This window comes from Ochotona princeps, chromosome 3 (assembly GCF_030435755.1).
Source record: "Ochotona princeps isolate mOchPri1 chromosome 3, mOchPri1.hap1, whole genome shotgun sequence".
Taxonomy (NCBI): Eukaryota; Metazoa; Chordata; class Mammalia; order Lagomorpha; family Ochotonidae; genus Ochotona; species Ochotona princeps.
Window position 1 is genome coordinate 40,036,485 of NC_080834.1, and position 20,943 is coordinate 40,057,427.

A 20,943-nucleotide genomic window follows, 5' to 3' on the forward strand; every position below is an offset into this window, starting at 1 on the left:
ATCAAGCTAGCACAGCACTCCACTGGAAGACTGGGTTTTGGAAGGCTGGGCTGGGGATCCCATGTGCCTCCAGGTGCAGTGACTGTGGATTGATTAAGGAAAGGGGCCAGGGGATGTGGGAGATAGGACCACTGAGGAGTATGTTGCAGGTGAGAAATAACTTCTGAGAGACTTCCACTGACAAGGACACTGTCCTTACAGATAAGTGAGGGGCTGAGGCAGAGCAATTTGGAGGGGCCAGGGGTGAGGAGCAGGAGGATCTATTTGGGCCCCACGTGGGAGACCTGAGCTGGGCTAGTTAGCATGCATCACCCCCGAATATTACTCACCAGCACACACTAGAGCTAGGACTGGGTCCCATCTGGTAGGGCTACAGTACCCATCAATTAGAGTCAGAACATGGGATGGGTAATGTTAGGCAAGGCCATCACACTATCCAGCATGCAAGAGAGCAAGGTTTGGGGGCAGAATCTGTGGTGGATATATGGGTTCACCTCGGTCAAATTACAATATCTGCTGGTTTGCTCAAGAACTGGGGTAGTGACAGACTGAGCTAGGCATGAGCATGGAACCCTCCAACACTCATGGTACTGGGGTTGGGAACATGTCAGACTAGTAGAGGCTGCAGTACCTGCAGGCACACAAGAATAAGGTATGGGCAGACCAGACAGAAATATCCACCGGCTCATATAATTGCCAGCACACAGCAGACAGGAAACAATGGGGAAGGGCCTCACACCCACTGGTGCATCTGATATCTGGGTCTGGGAGTGGGCCTGGGAAGTACTTGCTGAATCTCCCTGGTGGGATGCAGCTCCCATTGGTGAATGTGTGATTCAGGCCTGAGTGTTGTTCAGGCCAGGCAACGTAGCTCTACCAATTGGCAGATTCATAGTTGGTTCTTCAGGGGTTAGACTGGGCAGGGTCAGGCCAATCTTAGCTCACTGGCATCTGCAGAAGCCAGGCTGGACTTCGGGTCATTCCAGATCAGGATATCACATCGACTAGTTTTAACACATTAGGCAGGGCAAGGCTACAGCAGCCACCGGTGAGAGTAGGGACTAGGGCCAGGCCAGACCAGGCCAAGCCAGGTTGCAGCATCTGATGGCAAAGGCCAAGACATAGGATGGGCAATGGCAAGTTGGGTCAGAGCAACCACTGGTGAGATCTGTAGCTGGGAACAGGCCTGGTTGAGGAGCTGAGAGCATGCACTGGCTGGGTTGTGGTTCCCATTGATGGGCACAAGACCAAAAATGGAGTCAACAATCTGGGCTAGATATGACTGCAGTTCCCTCGGCATGGGTGTGGACTGTGTCTGGAGTGTGCCAGACTAATCTAGACTCCAGCACCCACTGATTCTCATGATAGCTAGAGTGGGTGTAGGATGGGCTACTCTAGGTTTCATAACTCACTGAACCACATGAGAACCATGTCTAGGTGTGGATAAGGTGTAGCTGGACTAAAGCATTCAACGGTAAGAACCAGACCTGCTGTAGACCAGTTGGGCAAGGCCACTGTTCCTGTCTGGACAGGAGGTAAAATAGGTCATTCTGGGCCAAGGCCTCACCCTTGTGCACAAGATCTGCATTTGAGAGGAGATCTGATAGAAGACCCTATGGGACTCTTTTGTAAGGATACAGTCCTTGCAGCTAAGCACAAGAATCAAGGCTGGGAGCAGCCAAGGTAAGGTTATATTATGGTACCCAATGGCACATGTGGGGGTCATGTCTGGGGACAGGCCAGATTGAATCAGTTCATGACACCTACTGGAAGTTCTGAGAATCTGTATGGTTTACAGGTCAGGTCAGGTCAGGACACAACTACCATCGAGTTAACATTAGGGTGAAGCTAGAGGCTAGTTGGGCTTGGTAAGGCTGCAACATTCACCAGCATGAACAGGAATTGGGAGTAGGCCAGTCCAAGTCAAACTACAGTACCCACTGGCAAATGCCAAGGTGAGGCAGGCCATGACAGAAAGAGACATATCACCCGCCAGCATTCATGAGACCTGGAGGAGGGGATGTGAGCCTAGTAGGGGGGTTGAACTGGCTCTCCTGCTGGGCTATTGCTCCCACTGGTGAGCATGAAAGCTTGGAATGGGGCAAATCAGGCTTGTTAGGGCTACAACACCCATTGGCCTGTATGTAAATTTGGGTTAATGGGAGAGCCAGGCTTGGTTAACCGACTGTATCCACTGGTACATGAATGAATCAGAGTAAATGTAGTCTGGTTAGGCTTTGTCACAGCACTGACTGGCAAATGCTATGAATGGGGCAAATCCTGTCAAGCTAGACAGCAGAACCACCTGGAGAGTGCAAGATCCAGGAATGGGGATCGAGTCCAATAAGAAACATGTGGGCACCTCTCTAATAGATGTCAACTCCCATTAATGAGCATGAGAACTAAGGCTGGGGCAGGCCATGTAGGACTGCAGTACTCCTTGGGTACATGTAGGATGGTCTGGGAACAGCCTGAGTTGGGCCAATCACAAGCACCCACTGGCATAGGTGAGAGCCAGGACAGGGTTTTCGAAAGGTCACACTGGGTTAAGTTGTAACACTCACCAGTGAAAGTAGTCATGCCAGTCTAGGTAGAAGCATCTGCCAGCACATGCAAGATGAATGGCTGAGAACATCAGGGGCCCACCTGCTAGGTTACAGCTCCCACTGGTGAGTGCGAAAGCTGGTCTGAGGGTGATAGGTTGGGCAAGGCTATATAGCAACTATCAGCATATGTGTGAGCTGGGTCTGAGAGTGAGCAAGATTGGGCTATGTTCCAGCACACACTGGCAATTGCAAGAGCCAAAATGTGTGCAGAATGGACTAGGCTAGGTTGCTGCACTTACCAAGACTACAGGCACAGCAGGCTAACCAGGTTGCATTACCTTTTGCACATTCTGGGACTAAGGTTGGAACATACCAGTCTGGGCCACAGCACTCACAGACATGCAAAATCTTAAGGTTGCAATGGACCTGACAGAGGAACTTCAGGACTCTGTTGCTAAGCTTCTGCTTCCACTGGTGAGTGTGAGAACTGGGGCTGGGGACAGGTTAGCCAAATAAGGCTGTAAGATTCCTTGGCTGGCATGTGAACTGAGTCTGGGAGCAGGCCAGCAGGACTATGCCACAGTACCAGCTGGCAATTGCTAGGAATGGGTTTGAATCACATCAGGCTGGACCACTGTACTCACTGGCAAGTTCAGGATCTGGGGCTAGGAGCATGCCTTGTGAGAGAACTGTGGGCACTCCCCTGCCAGGGTTGAGGATAGGCCAGGCTGGACAAGGCAGTAGTATACACCGTAAATGTGTGGCCTGGATTTGGGGGCATGGTGGGCTGAGAAAGGCCATACACCTACGGGTGTGCATGAGAGCCAGAAGAAATGAGGGCATAGCCAGGGTAGGCCAAAGTAAGTGCCAGCATGTGCAAAAACCAGGACTGGGGGCAGGCCTGGTGGGGATTATTAGGGGTTATCCCTACTAGGCTGAGACTAGGGTATGCATGAGGATAAATCCTGTGTCCAGCTGGGCTGGGCTAGGCCACAATATCTATAGGTTCACATGAGACATGTGCCTGGGGAGAAATTACCAAGTCATCTGCAAACACCATTGTATATGCATATGCTGGTATAGAGACAGACTGAACCTGACCCTGAACTAGCTGGCATACAGTAGTCAAGTATGAGGTCACACCAGACGAGGTTTCTTTTGGGACTCCCCATCTGGATGGCTGTGTTTAAACAAACCCACAGGGAACATCATAATGTGATCCAGCCTTGGGGTGCATATGTCAGCACTGAAGTCCATGTATGCATGACTCAGTTATTGATTCCTGTGCAGTGGACAACAAGCCCAGTTGCACATCTGCTAGCCAGACCTGTAGATGCATTAAGATAGACTTGGTGAGCCAATAGACCCTGGAAAGATTTCCTCAATCCTGGTGCAACAAAGCTGACAACATCTCAAATTTATCAAAACCACTAAAACAACACCCTCAGAACGTTCTTCTCCATATTGAGGTCCTTACTGTGTCAAGAAATGACTGTCTCCCATCCCTGCAGGCTGATGTAGTTTGAAACCAAGGAGTGGCTTCCTTCCTTTCCCTGCCACAGAACACACAGACAAAAAATAATACCAAAAAGAACGCAAACAATTTCCCACCTATCTTCCTCCACACCTCAACACTCCCCACCAAATCAGAGGCCCACTTAACTGTGCATCCCTCTCAATTATGTAAGTAATATTAACAACAGAATTTTTCTCTTAAAAAATGTGAATTCTGGACCAGGTGTTTGACACAGCTGATGACTTGGAGCATTCATAATCCTTACAAAAATGCATGAGTTTTAGTACCTGCTCAGGTTCCTGCTAATAGGCACCCTGGGTGGGACCAAACAAGATCTAGTACTTGAGTCTATGCCACTCATGTGACAGAACTGTTTTGAACTCTAGGTTTCTTCCTGGTCTATTTCCAGCTGCTGCAAAAACTTCAGAGTAAACCTGCAGATAGAAGATCTTTCTGTGTCTCTTTGCCATTTTCAAGTTGCTCATCAGATTAAGTTGCCATTTGGGATACTGACATTCCATATCAAAGCATTGGTTTGAATTCCAGCTGCTCTGCTTCTTGCCTGGCTTTGGAAAAGCTATAGACAGCCCATCAAACTATGTGGGAGACCCACATGGAGTGCAAGCTCCTCGTTTGACCAGATCGTGGTCATCTGAGGATGAAACTAGTGAATGGAAGATGTCCCTCACTCTCTGCAAAATTATCCTTCAAATAAGTAAGATGTTTTTATCAGTTTTCAAAAGTGATTATTGGAAAGACTCTTTTTTACAGGATATGAAAGCTGTCTTGACTGAAAGTTATAAAAAAAAATACACAAGAATCATTTGACTGGAATTAACGTAGTTTGCACTTCAGTTTTTCCAGGAGAAAATTCAGAGTCCTTAGGCCTCTCTCGTGGAGAACTCTTTTCTTTAACCTTTCCTGAAGAATTGTCTCATGGTATTAGGAAACTGCAAACTCCAAGAATTAAATTTTTTAAAATGATGTTATTTGCTTCTCTATAATGCATAATTCACAAGAGCAATTCTCTGACCCAGGAGTTTTAGTAACAATTTACTTAATGTAGTGAGAGCAATTCAGTCATTTCTTTTATAAGCCACTGCCTTGCTTTCTGAGATATCTATTTTCCCTATTTATACTTTCAAATTCAATGTACCATTTTTTTTATCTTTTTCATTTCCTTTTTAATATTTGTGAGTGAGTCTTCTTGTTCCTGGCATAGGCAATTTGATTCTTTCAGCATTTCTACAAGATTAGAAATTTTACCAGATATTCAACCACCCGTTTGAAAATAGGGAACACAGCATCTTTCAAAATTTCATGGAGCCTGGATACCTAACCTAGAAACAAGCTGTGCCATATGTGAGCTATTAGAGTGCTAGAGAAATCAATTTGGCTTGTGATATCTTGAAATACTTTTTTTCAAACAGTAAATAGTGGTAATGATCTTTGTTCTTTTTGTACTTTGATATTAAATGATTAACTTATATAAAGAACATAAAATATCATCCTTTAAGCACAAAGCAATTAGTTGAATTTTGAAGTTATTATTTTTACACCTATTGCTCTCCTGATGGAAAACAGCATACAAAATACCAAAAACATCAATGGACTTTAGCCAGAAAAGGGCCTACGTCCCTAACACATCAGCATTATAAAATTAAAATTATCACCAGAATCATATTTGATGTTTCTAATTGGTCACCTAAGTACTTCTGATTTCATTTCTCTCTCATGGTCGAAAAGGGAGTCAAATGTCATGAGCTGAGGCTCCAACGAGCAAGCCACAGAGCACGCTGCTGGTGAGTATTTGTCTGTAACATACTCCAGATTCTTGTTGGGATTGAAGGTCTTCAATTTAATCTAGTAACTCACTGTGACTTCAGAACAATGCTGATGCAGTCTTAGGGGCATCAAATCTGACTATGCACAAACCAAGACAGAAATTACATTGACTCACCCGGAATAAAGTTTTATTCATAAAAACACTATGGGAATGCTCAAAATGGACACATAAGCACACATGCACCCATGCGCATGCACACACACACACACACACACACACACGTGAACACAAACATGAAAACAGCCAGTTCATACTAGAAGGTGCAGTAAATATTTACTGATAGCAGTTGTGGGGATTCTTGGCAATGTCAACTGCCTTGACCTTTAGCAAATTATTCAACTTTGCCCAGTCAGTCTTTGCCTTTTCATGTCAAAAATATGGGTACTACCCTTGCAAATCTCAAAGCTTCGTTGTGAAACTCAAGGGATAAGATGTTTCAAACTACCTTCTGCATATTATTCACTCAGTCTCATGCTTAATTTTTAGCCTAGCAATACTTTCTTCTCTTCAGTATTAACAAAAGTCCACGAATGTTATAAAACCTGGAAAATCAATATAAATAACTTCTGTTAGTAATAACTCGAAGGTAAGTATATTAAATTCAGCTCTCATTGTTCTCCAGACTGGCATATATTTCATGCATCCAGGTTGCACATTTGCTGCATTTTGTGTGTTTATATGTATTCTTTAGTCTTTCAAAGATTAGTATTTTGTTTTGTTTTGTTTTGTTTTCTGGATGGAATAGTGGTTTTGCACAAGTGCTCTCCACAGCTACATGGGATTAATTTCACTTGAAACTCCAATTCATCTCCTAATGCTTCCCCCAATCATCAGTGCTTCAATTAGCCTTAACACACATCAAATCATTTACTATCTCCTCCATTGTCTTCTGAATACTATGATAAATGTGAAGGAAATAAGTGTTCTTCCTGATTGTGATATTCAACTTATAAATCTAAGCAACATTACATCTAAACTATTTGTGAATCACATTGACAAATTCTTTATAGTTATTTACAGTATTTGGTACATTCTTTTTTATTTTTAATTTTTATGATACAGTTATATGGGCTCAGGAATTTCCCCTCCTTCCTTCCTAAATCCCCCTCCCCACATTGATTTCCCCTGTATTATTACAGTAATCTGTTACTCAAGTATACCTGACATTGTAGGTATAGACAATGATAGAAAGTGTAGCAATCTGAGAAGACACATTTAATAGTTTCATTGACACTCCATCTTTTATTTTGGAATAGATATCCACAATGCAATGTAACCTCACTTCTCAATATGATAGTCTCTAATACATAATTCCTCCTGCTGAATAAATGGGCATGCATGATCTTGTATTTTGCATGAGGGGCGCAGCAAATAAATGATCAACACAGCAAAGAACCAATCAAGAGAATGGGAGACAATCTTTGCTTATTACACAACCTGATATTCATGATTGGCTCATTCTTGAATCTGGTGCTACTTTAATCAAAGGAAACAGATTCCTCACTTTGAAAATAACAGTTGTCTCTATGTTACAATTAAATTGGACAAGAAACTTGTGGTTCTATGTTTTACATAAATCTATGTTTTACATAGATTGTAATTAAATTTGTCCTTAATTTTTCACAAAGTTCACAATTGTCTTAATGATTTACAACCCATAATTTATATAAAATAGGTAATGCACAAATAAGAAAATCATGAATTATTATTCCTGTTCTGCTACCCATTTTTAAGAAAATAATCATTCACAATGAAATGTATAGTTCAAATGTGCAAATTAAATTAATGAGACAACAAGTAAGGGAATTCAATATTAATGTGTTTTTACTTTATCAATTTGCAAAACAAACTATTCATTTTTAGCATTCGATTTTCTAATATTTCAATTGGTTATTAAAAATACATTTATATACAGCATAGTTTATCCTGGTACCCATTGCACAGGCACCAAGGGCCCAGGCCAGGTGATTTGGGCCCCCTGGAAGCCCAAACCCCAGGGCTCACAGGTCCAGTCCCCACTGCACCGGCAGGCCAAGGACTCAGTGCCAGGTAACCATGGCCCCACTCAGACCCTAGCCCTGAGGCTTAAGGACCTGGCACCCACCCACAGGCGGGCCAAGGACCCAGGCCAGGTGACCTGGACTCTGCAGGACACTCACCCCTAAGACTCATGGAGCCATCACCCCTCTCGCAGTTGGGCCAGAGACCTGGGCCAGGTGATAAAGGCCTTGCCAGGTCCCCTAACTTTAGTTGACACCTTCAGCTCTTTACGCTCTACGACACTGTTGCTGTCTTCTCACTTAACAAGGCTGTCAAAAATCTCACATAATCTGCATACTGTTACTATTTTCTCTTCCTGAAGACATATGATTTAATAAAATATAATACAAATGTTAAATATAATAATGTGCTAGGTAAAAATATAACATAAAGCAAATAGCAATGTTCTTATCATTCTTAAATCTGCTCCCTTTAACTTCTGCCTTGGAAATTGTAGAAATATCTTGTGAAAAAGCATTTAACAGAGAAGAAAACTCATTATCTTTTTTATTCCTGTTAAGATTTATTGTTAAAATTTAAAGCATGAAGATGTATTTATTTATTTAAAGAATAGATGGAAGAGGCATTCCATCCACTGGATCAATCCTTGAACTTCTCCAAAAACCCAGGCTGGCACAGGCTGAATCACAGACCAGAAACCCAATCCAGGCCTTCCACATGGGTGGCAAGTTCTCAACTCTTTGAGCCATTACCTGCGTTTCTCAGAACGCACATTAACAGGAAGCTTGGATACAAACCCAAGAACTCTGATAGGGATGCAAGCCTCTTAATTGCTATGACAAATGCTGATTAGCTCACAATAACTAAGTACATAAATTAAAATGCATGCATACATACATACATACATACACAAACAAGTAAGTCTTACAGGAGAACCCGAACTTTAATTATGCTTTGTTTCTTTTCAGTCATGACTATTTTGAAATACATACAGTAGATGCTGGCATAGACAGAAGACCAGACATTACAAAAAGCAAAGGGAATTCTTGCAGTAAAAGAAAAGTAATGACACAGAAACCGAATCCTAGAGATCAGCGTGACATGTTTGTCAGTGCCTGTTGACCGAGGAGTCTAAAATGGGCTTGTCTTTAAGACATTATCTACAGCAAATCTTTCTCATTTCAGGCCTCCATGGCCTGGATGACTAATTCACTTTCTGCAGGTCATCTCTTAATTACATAATTGGGAAGCTATGGAATAGATTCAGAGCTTAATCTTTCTATAAGAAACCAAACCAAATCGACAAATAGGGAGCACAAAGGCAATTATATCCTTCACTTTTACTCAAAGATTTTATACAGAAGAAAAAAAATATTGCTTTTCCTTTATATTCATTGTAGAGAATGTTCAGAAACAGATTGAACACAGGTTTTCTTGACATGATACTGTGCTGAGTAAGCAAACTTTCCTCCTTTACAGTTCCTCTCCAAGGCTACTAAGAGCATGCTATAAGCCTTTTCATTTTAAGAACACTGTAACTACATCTTCAAATGCTAAAAGTCAAATTGATCATTTCAACATATTTACTCAATTAAAATGAACTGAGCAAGCCTGGAGCAGTGGCCTAGCAGCTAAAGTCCTCGCCTTGAACACCCGGGATCCCATATGGGCGCTGGTTCTAATCCTGGCAGCTCCACGTCCCATCCAGCTCCCTACTTGTGGCCTGGGAAGGCAGTTGAGGACGGCCCAAAGCCTTGGGACCCTGTACCCACGTGGGAGACCTGGAGGAAGTTCCTGGCTCCTGGCTTTGGATCGGCACAGCACAGGCTGTTATGGTCACTTGGTGAATGAATCATCTGATGGAAGATCTTTCTCTCCTCCTCTCCTCCTCTCTGCATATCTGCCTTTCCAATAAAAATAAGTAAATCTTTAATACAAAATTTTTTTAAATGAACCGAAGATTGTTATGGTGCATGGCTGTCACTCTTTTTCTGCCTCCTAATATTTTCAACTAAATATTCTGGGTTAGTAAAAAACTAATGGAAACAAATACAGAAACAAACTCAAGGGCAGATGTTCATTGCTATTGTTGCTATTGTAGTTGCTATTGCTTGAGTTACTGTCATAACTAGTCTCTTAACCATTTCATGCTAAACACCAGGTTTATTAAAAACCCCTTTCCTATATTAGTTAGGATGAGAGATAAAGTATTCACTATAGCCAGATCTGGTGGAAAAGCTATCGAAAATGTATATGTATGCCTAAATAACTCTGAGCGCAATTTAAAGCCATTTTGGATATAAAAAGGAATATAAAGGGCCGATTGATTTTTCACTCTTTGGAAGTGAGAATAGTTACATGAGCATCCAATAGAGAAACAGAAAAAGTAACAGAAAAAGAAATTAAAGCACACAAAGGAAGGGAATTGCAGCTGACAGATCATTTTGTAGATGAGTTGAATGTGCTGTTTGTTCAAGCCTTAGCAGACAGCTCCATGCCTAATGGACTCAAAGAGTGCTCAATTATGCCTAGGAAGATAATTTAAAGTGCATTTCTGTTCCATTGAAAATGAAGCAGGATGATCCAGAAGATCTAGTTTCACATCCCAAACAAACTCATGTTAGTTGAGAGAAAATGCAGATTTGTGGAAAGAAAACCATTAGTAAACCTAAAATAGGAATCATCTGTATTCTAATTGCTATGCAAACTTGAAATTGGCCTGGCCCGGAGGTGAGGGGGAAATTCCTGACCCTGGAAGCAGGATACTGGGTTTAACCTCTGGATAATACCCTAAATCTTAATGGTGTTATTTTAATAAGTCAATTAAGTGTTGTCTGTGTGATAATTATATATTGATATAATAACTTATGCAAACTATGTGATTATCCATTTTTAAAGATTGATTTACTTGAAATTCAGATCAAGAGACCAGAGTTCAAATACTAGGTTGCAACTAACCATTGTGAATAGAACGCTTCTCTAATTTCGATATTACATTTTTTAATTCATTCATTTATTTTTTTTATTTTAGAATTTTACCATTCAGTTCTGTATAATCTGGGGTTCTCTTCCCCCACAATTTTTACCCCCAAATTGATTTTTCCCATATTGTCACAACAGTACATTTCTTCATAAGGAGTTACAATTCCAAAATCTGCTATTTAAGTGATTTTGATATTAAAGAATATCCACATTTTCTTGATACTCTTCAATAAAATCCACGCAATGACAAACTAATGCAAACTTAATTGCAGATTTCAGGTCCCTTCTCCATCTTTTTTTTTTTTGGAAATAGCGTAGTGTATTAATTTTTTAAAATTGTTATTAATCTTTGTTTATTTGAAAGGTACAAAAAAAACCAAAGACCTTCCATCTGGGGTTCACGCTCTGATGCCCAACAATCGAGGCCTCCCTTGGAAGAGTAAGAACACAGGTTATTCAGGCATCAGGCACTGCGTCCCTGGTACACCTTAGCAGGAAGCGAGTCAGAAGTGGAGCTGAGACAAGGATGCACGGGATAAGGTGTCACAAGTAGCTTCTTAACCGTTTCTCAAACATTCAACCATGTAAATCGTTTTTCACTTCTCAGTTTTAACTTCTAAGTGGAGAAAACTGAAGGATATAACACACATATGCAAATGTATAATAATTTTAAATAATGTGATAGTTTGTGGGTCTGTGTCTGTTATGACACTACATAAATATCATAGAATAATTAGTTTCAAATCCAAGCCATACGTTGATAATTAAATGCAAGTTATTAATAGGAAATAGCTCTCTAATGTTTGGGGATTTTTTAGATGTATTTTTATTTTTATTGGAAAGTCAAATATACAGAGAGGAGAAGAGATAGAAAGGAAGATCTTCGATCTATTGATTCACTCCCTAAGTGACCACAACGGCAAGAGCTGCGCCAATCTGGAGGCAGGAGCTAGGAGCCTCTCCTGGGTCTCCCACATGGGTGCAGGATCCCAAAGCTTTGGGTCATCCTTGATTACTTTCCCAGACCACAAGCAGGGAGCTGGATGGGAAGCAGAGCTGCTGACATTAGAACTGGCGCCCATTTGGGATCCCAGCTAGTGCAAGGCAAGGACTTTAGCTGCTGAGCTACCATGCTGGGCCCTGATGTTGGTTTTTACATAAAAGAACTAGAGTACGGTAAGATGAATCTTGTTCTGTTCAGAAAGATTGAAGACAAAACTAGTGTTCATCTGCTCAGCCGTCATTTCAGAATATTTCTTGGGAGTATATGTCTAAGCAAAGAGAGATCATTGAAAAGCAGACATGGACAAGTGAGACGTTCTTATTAATCCAGAGTCAAGTCTACTTCAATTGCTGTGCAGCTTGTTTGTTTGTTTGTCTTAAACATAGGCTGAAGAGCAGCTTAGCAAGTCAGTTGGCAGGCCACGCTTCATGTACAACTGCCATGAATTCATCAGAGCAACTGAGCAGTTGTTTTTTGCAGCTGCATTGTGAACTTTGAAACTCTGAAATCTAACAAATATAATGTGAACATGGCACAATATGAGGCAATGTATCATGACCAAACCACCCAGAATAAAATCCATGATCTTATTTTTTTCACTTTTGAAGCAGATTTGTCAAATTTTAAGCATCCTGTGAATATAACCTGTACTTGAAGAGGAGTGTAATTTATTATATTTTTAAAATTTTATTCAGGAGACCATATAGATCTAGAAATAATGTTACCTGGATCCATTATAACTGCATTTATAAAGAAAGATAGTAACAGCAATATCAAGGCAAAGAAAATGCATTATGGGAATTTAACCAAAGTTAATTTCTAGAAGTACAAAATTGCTCATTTACAGTTCTTTTCTCTCTGTCTCTCCTTCTTCCTGTCAGTTTACCTTTCCAATACAAAATAAATGAATCACCAAAAATAAACTATGAATGTGATTTCTGTTTCTTTGACTATTAATAAATGTAAAATGTTATGAATACAATGTAAAATGTGTATAGTATTCTCCACAGCAATTTGAACCTGGAGATTTCCTGGAGTGATGACATCATAAATGCAATAAAGAAACGTGAAACATGTTCCATGCAACATTATTTGTAATGCTGAATCTATAGATTCTGTAAATGTCTACCAATATTATTGAAAAATGTTACCAGTGTGTAAGATTTCGTGCCAACATGTATTAACTAATAAGCATTGAATGCAAATTATTAAACCTATATAGTTTAACCCTAACCCTAACCTTATTTGCAAAAAGCACATAAAGTTTATTTCTCTTTAAATATGCAAGCATTTAATTATTCATCAATATACTGAGTAGTTCTCAGTAGAGATGGTAATGGTACAAAATTTCTGCTAGAATTTTGCATTGTTCTACATTACTTGTACAGTACTCATGGTTATTTATATTTAACCATTTGAACAAGTGTTTTAAAGAGATAAAAATTGGCATTGGTAGGTGGAAATTGCATCAATTTCTTCATTGTAACTTTCAAATAGACACTGGCTATCATGGACACAGCCAGGATGTTAACAATGGAGCTTATTTGTTTAAAGTATGTCCTTTACCCTAGTTGTTGTTTGATTAAATTGTGTTTCACAGATCCTTTTATATTATTTTAGTGTCTAATATTTAAGAAAAAATTACCACTAAAACTAAATTTTGCATTGAAAGATTTAAATGTGTAATTACACATTTAACAAAGAATGAAACATTTTAATTTAAAAGAATTATAGATGTAGAAAAAAGTATTCTGTTACATTGTATTTTTATTTTACTTTTAATCTGTAGCAGTTAGCTAAAAAGTAATTTTAAAACATTTCTAAATAAAATGAGCTTTACAATTACTAGTTAATGAAAACTTCATTAACTTACTGAATTTTATTTATTTATTTACTTATTTTATTACAAAGTCAGATACACAGAGAGAAGGAGAGACAGAAAGGAAGATCTTCCATCTGATGATTCACTCCCCAAGTGACTGCCATGGCCGTGGCTGTACTGGTCCGAAGCCGGGAACCAGGAACCTCTTCCAGGTTTGCCACGTGGGTGCAGGGTCCCAAAGCTTTGAGCCATCCTCGACTGCTTTCCCAGGCCACAAGCAGGGAGCTGGATGGGAAGAGAGCTGCCAGGATTAGAACCGGCACCCAAATGGGATCCTGGGCATTCAAGAGGAGGACTTTAGCCACTAGGCCACGTCACCGGGCCCTGATTTGTATTTATTTTACATTATATCCTATGTGAGAGGCTTGTGAGGAAGATAAAAAATAATGTTTAAGTAAATAAGTAAATAAATAAATGACGGGTGATAAACTTTTTCAAATAGAGTACTTATAGTTTTTCTTTTGTGTGTGCATTTATATATTTATTTCCTTATTCATTTAATCATTTGTTTATTTATTCATCTTGAGATCAGGGAAGAGACTGATCTGTTGGTTCACTCCCCAGAAAGCCAGCATGACTGGGGCTAGGTCTGGCCAAAGCCAGGAACCCGGAGCTTCTTACGTGTTCCCCACATGGATAGAAGAGACCCAAACACGTGGGTCATCTTCCACTGCTCTTCCCACGCTATGGCAGGGAGCTGTATCAAAAGCGGCTCGAATGGTACTCAAACTTGCACGCATTTTGGATGCCAGCACTGCAGAGAGCAGTGTAAGATATTGTGTCTGCTCCTAGCCCCTGTAATTATGAAGCATTTATTTAAAAATCATACATACATCAGCTTCAAGGATATATCATTTCAGTGAGACAAGCTCACCATTTCCACAATTATCAAACAGCAAATGATTGCCTATTTCCAGATGCAGTCTCCCTTGGTCACTATCAATTTGTTCTCAGCTTCCAAAGACTTACATTTCAAAGCTACTCCGCTTGCCCAAAGTTAGCCTGTTCCTGCCTTTTATGTAAAACTGAATTCAGAAATTTTGTCACAAGCGTTCTATCCTGTTTGTGATCTTACAGCAATCTACATTTGTTTGTCCTTAGACCAAGCAGCTCTCCTGACCCTAAGGCCCCAGCGCAGAGAGCACAGGACCCAGCTGCATGAAGGCAGGATACCCATGGCACGGAGCCTTGACACAGGAGTTTGCAATGCTCATGCCCTAGTTCGCTGTCACCAGGTGTATGATGTCTGGCTCATTGCTTAACTTCTCCCAGCTTTGGGATTTGTAGCTGTGAAGGACAAAGCATGAACGACCCTGTCCAGGGTTGCCAAGAGAACTCAGGAGCGTAAATCACACTGTGTGTCCCATTACATCCCAGTTTTGTTCTCTGGATACCAGCAACTTGCAAATATTTAAAGAAAGAAAATAAAAAGAAAAAAAGAAAAGAAGGAAGGAAGGAAGGAAGAAAGCAAGCAAACCCTTTCAAATGTCAGTTCCCTAACTAAAATTCTGTAATTGTCAAGTATTTGGTGAGAATTAAACTTAATATTTGCAAGCTTTCTGATATGCTCTTCCAAAACTACATTATTTACAAGAAAAACGTGGTTAGCATGGTTTATGAAGTTCACAGCGTCTATGCCCTTACCTCATAATGATCTTGCTGAGATGCCGGCCAATATCAAATCATGACAAAGCTATTTCATGGGTGTGAACTCTGAGTAAAATTCAACATCAGATTTTTTTGGCTTTGTTAGTTTCATAGGTCATTTTTTTGTTTGTTTTGTTTCAAAAATTGGAGACACGTCCAATGAATAACCTGGCGTCCTGAGAATTCATAATTAATTTATATTTTTTAGATAGTAGACTTGATATTTTTTCAAAAAGTGTTTCTTATTGTTAATATAAAATTTCTTCAGAACTCAAGACCCTCTATACTGAATTTTTCAGCTTTCCTTTAATTAGACCCATGTTGTATTTTACTTGGCAGATAGTCAATGAAAGATTGTGGAAAATGCCTTTATAATAAAAATATAATTCTTCCTTCCATAATTCAGAAATGACTGGCTTTCTGAAGAAAAAAAAACATTTAAAATTGAAATAAATGATAAAATTGTTTGTGATTCCAGTTGATACTAACATGGTACTGATTAAAATTTACTTGCTGTTAAAAAAAGGGACACACTCCCACTTTCCTGCTGGAGCTGGGGGAGGAAACAGAAGACAGCTTTTAAGGTCATGTCCTGGGAAATTCTAGGTTTTTTGCAACATTAATGCTCATTTCATGGTAACACTTAAGTTTCTAGCCAAATTTCCCATATAAACGCAAAGTCTCAACTCTGCTTCAGAAGTATATTTGTATTTGCTAGTGAGAGTGCTTTGCAGAGTTAAATATTTACAAGGAAAATGACAGCACATAACTTTTTTTTCAAAAGTTAATTAAAAACAGAATATTGTACAGGGAAAACCAGCATGAAGTTGAACTCTAATATGCCCCTGTAGGAAGTTAAAACCAACTTACTTGGTTTCTTTTACTTTATTTTTATTTTCTTGCTTTGGCTGTAAATTAAAACAAAACTTACTTCATTCATGTAATTGGAAATCATTGTAGTGTTCGTATTTACTTAGTAGAAAATCCCCCACTTTGTAACTCAGAGCTTGTGACATTAATACACACACACACACACACACACACAACAAATGTCTTGCTCTGTTGATTAATGTTAGATGTGTACTATTGCTGAAACAGTGTGTATTTTTAACACTTAATTTCCATTCAGTTGCATTTTTTAAAAGATTTATTTATTTTTATTACAAAGTCAGATATACAAAGAGGAGAGACAGAAAGGAAGATCTTCCGTCTGATGATTCACTCCCCAAGTGACTGCCATGGCTGGTGCTGTGCTGGTCCGAAGCCGGGAACCAGAAACCTCTTCCGGGTCTCCCACGCGGGTGCAGGGTCCTAAAGCTTTGGGCCGTCCTCGACTGCTTTCCCAGACCACAAGCAGGGAGCTGGATGGCAAGTGGAGCTGCCGGGATTAGAACCGGCACCCATATGGGATCCCTGCGCGTTCAAGGGGAGGATTTTAGCCACTAGGCCACGTCACCGGGCCCCATTCAGTTGTATTTTTACACCACTGCTGTAACTTTGCATTATTATGACAAGACAAGAACTCTGAAGCACATGTTTAAAATTTGATCTGAAAACAAATGAATAACATTGAAACCAAACCAAAAAGTATAACCAATGATTCAGGGAAAAAAATCCAGCATTTTGAACAAACATTTCTACACTACTTGGAATTGTAAACATAAAACTAAGCAAGCACCTAATCATTACTTTAATTCTGTTACACACTAAAATTTTGACGCCAAGTTCAAACTTTTATTGTCCTATGGAATAGGGAGAAAATTTATAAATCGCAGGGATACTGCTTGCTAACTAGTGATCTCTAAATCTAAGATCTACAGAATGAACACTCACACAAAAACCAAGTACTTCCTGTTTATTAAATCTCCATTTGCTAAGCAGTTGACTTAATAAATCCTAAAAATATCTACTTTTAAAAAAATTTATAGCTAGTGGAGAAATTTCACTTTTATTGCAATACAGATTTAGGAGTGTGGCGATACATCCTTTCCCTAGTGCCTGCATCCCTCACTAACGCTTCTCCTGCCTTCTTTGTTTTCCTGGTTTTTACAATAGCATACTTCCATTTCAGTTTGCAATGACAGGAATGTCCTCTTTCAATCTTGTCATATGGTGATTGGATTGACATTAACTTTTGAAATGAAAACAGCTCTGATAGCTTGATGTTTTTGTGTCACAAGGAAAGCTCTGGGTTGATATATTTAGATATTTATTCATATACTCAAGTTCATTTGATTTGAAAGGCAGTGATGTAGAGCAAGGGGGCAAGGAGAGAAAGAACCAGACACATCTGAGTTTTCCTCTGCTGGTTCACATGCACTCAGCGGTAAAGTCTAGATTAGGCCTAAACTGGGAAACTGCAACTTAATCCAAACTGCCCATGTTTGTGATGAAGACCCATCCTCTTGGTCTGTCACACATTGGATTTCAATGCATATGTTACAAGAAAGCTCCAATTGGAAGCGGAAGGAGAACTCAGGCACTTTCAGTCAACATGCAATTGTTTCAAGCCGCCGCTTTCCCTAAATGCCTATCCATAATGGTTTTGTCTCAAGGAATTTTTTTATCTCAGTTGCTTGTTTTTTTGATAATTTATTCATTTACTCTAAATTATTCAAAAGTGACAGAGAGCAAGACAGAAACATAGATATCCTGTACCCGTTATTTGATTTTCTGAATATCCACAGTAGCCAGGAATGTGTCAGCATCCTAGAACTCAGCCTGTGTCTCTCACAAAGGTGGCAGGGACCTAAGCAGCTAGGCCATCATTGCTGCCTCTGTGGGTGTACATGAGCAGAAAACTCGGAATGGAAGTGAAGACTCTCTGACAGGGAATTACAAGTGCCACAATGATATCAACCGCTGTGCCATATTCCCATCCCTTAGCCAATCTTTGAAATGACCAGGTCTCTTACTCTCTAAGTCCATTTCTTACCCGCTAGGCCAGCACATGGCCTCAGGCAGACATCCAGATAACACTAAATGAACTTTTGACACAAAAGCTTGAATTACATACACTTCATGGAATGAGGAGTCATTTTTTCCAGGTATCCAGGTCGCTGAAAGACAAGAAGGAAATAATCAACAGCCAGTTACTTCTGTCTCAGACTCTGTATGATTCTGACTAAACTTTCTTAGTCTTTGATAGTATATTTTAGTCATTCTAATTACCAAACAAACATGGACTCTTTATGTCGTGGGTTATTAACATGGTCTATAATAAGGATAAGGAAGATGAGATTCCAACTCAGAGGAAAATAGAACGTCACGTTACACGCATAGCCTTGTGTTAGAGAATGACAGTCAAGGAGGATCAGCCGCAAGAGTCTGTTGTCCAGAGTGACAGAAACTGGAAATGAGCAGCCATACCACACCACTTTTGGATCAGCAGATTGAAGATGCAAACTGAGCAACCTGAGGCATACCAGAGGGAAAGCCATTGTTCTGTTAATACCTCATTTTACTGAAAACATGACTGCACTCTTTGCAAGCATTTTGTCTCTCTCTCATCGAAACAAATTTTGCAGGAATCAGAATCAAGCAGTTGTTAAGAAATTATTCATGCAAAGATTAACTTGCAGTCTAAGATCAAAGTTGTCTGAAAACCATGAAAGCTATATAAGCCAATAACAAATGTTCACACACAAACACTAGAGCAAGCATGATGCTTTAAAACAAGTAAATGAATTCATGCCATTGCATCTGTGAAACAAAAAGAAATTTCCATTAAAAAGAATCAGATGTAATGGACTTATGCATACACATACAAATACACAGAGATATTAGGTTTAGATATAGAAAGATACAGATACAATTTGGCAAAAAAAAAAAAGGATGGATGGGAAAGATAAAAGTATGGTTCACAGAGGCAGTAATATTCTGTAGTCATAAACTACTATGGCTAAAAGCTCAACGAAAATGTCAAAGGACACTGAATGTTCGTGCACAGCAGGCAAGTTACCACCTGTATTTCGTACAGGTGCTGGGTTGTGCTTGTTCGTTCCACTCCCATTCTAGCACCCTGCTAAGGGCTGTGAAAAGCAGAAGATGATTCAGTGTTTGTGTCTTTGACACCTACCGAAGAGACTCCTGCAAAGTTCCTGGTTTCCATCAAGCAAAACCTTGGCCATTGCAGCCATTTAGGGAGTGACTCAGGAGATGGAAGATTTCTCTCTCCTGTGCGTGTGTTTGCCTCTCCATGTATGTAATGTTTTTCAAATAAACAAATAAATAAATAGAAAAAAGAAATGTCATAAAATGAATAGAGTTGCACGTAATAATGCTAATTATACAAACAATGTCTAAAATATTCAAAGAGTCATCATGATCATGCCCGAGATGCCATCAAGATTGAGGAAACAGCAGGGGCAGAAGTGGGAGTCAGAAAAATTGCTTCCAGATAACACTGGATTAGTTTATTATATTCAACTCTCTGGCTCCACCATACCTGTGGGTCTTAGAGCTACTTGAGTGGAAACTTAACTAATCATTTTAACGAAAAGTTAAACAGCTGAAAAGGAGATCTTAACAAAAGTTGCTAAGTTTGAAATGAACTGGATGTGTTCAAAGCCACTAAGAAAAGTTTCGTGTCCATTGCCAGACAAGGAAGTGGCTTGATGAGAAAGAGTGCAGAGAAGCAAGAATCTCTTTGGAAGTAAAATGACCAGACCTGGTGTAATTTGCAGCCAACATAGAGTTTTGCTTTATTTTACTTTAAAAATGATAATGGAAGCTTACTTTTTGAGATATACACTTTTATTATATTCTTTATTTCTTCATTTATTTGGAAGTTACAGTGGCAGCGATAGGGGAAGCAGAGACTGATTATCTTCCAACCGTTGGCACAACACTCAGGTTTGGGCCAGGCTGAAACAAGGAATCTGACTCCATGCAGGTGTCCCAAGTCCCTGGGTCATCATCCACTGCCTTCTTGGATGCATTAGCAGGAAGTTGGATCAGTAACGGAACAGCCAAGAAATAAGAATCAACACTCTGATATGGGGCGCTGGTTCAAGTGACAGCTTAACTCACAGTGCCACAGTGTTGTCCCCATACCACTGAAGGACTTTAAGGATTTTATTCATATATGGAAAAATGGGATTCAAAAAATGATTTTTAAAAATTTATTTATTTATTTGAAAGAGAGTTACAGAGAGGAAGGGAGAGACAGAAAGAAACCTTGCATTCACTGGTTCAATGCTTAGATAGCCAAAATGGCATGAGCTAGGACTGGGTGAATCCAGGAATCAAAACCACTTGAGCCAACTCCTGATGCTTTTTCCAGGCCCATAGCAGGGAGCAGAGTCAGAAGTGAAACAGAACATGAACCGGAGCTCAAATGTGAAGTTAGCATTGTAGACAGCTGCTTTACCCACTACACCACAGTACCAGTCCCTAAATAGGATATTATACCCTACTATAATGTGTGTAAAATGAATGAAATAGCATTTGTCCTTTACATCAGAGTTGATTCAGAAAATATATTCACAAAATCACATACAATGGCATATATGTTATATG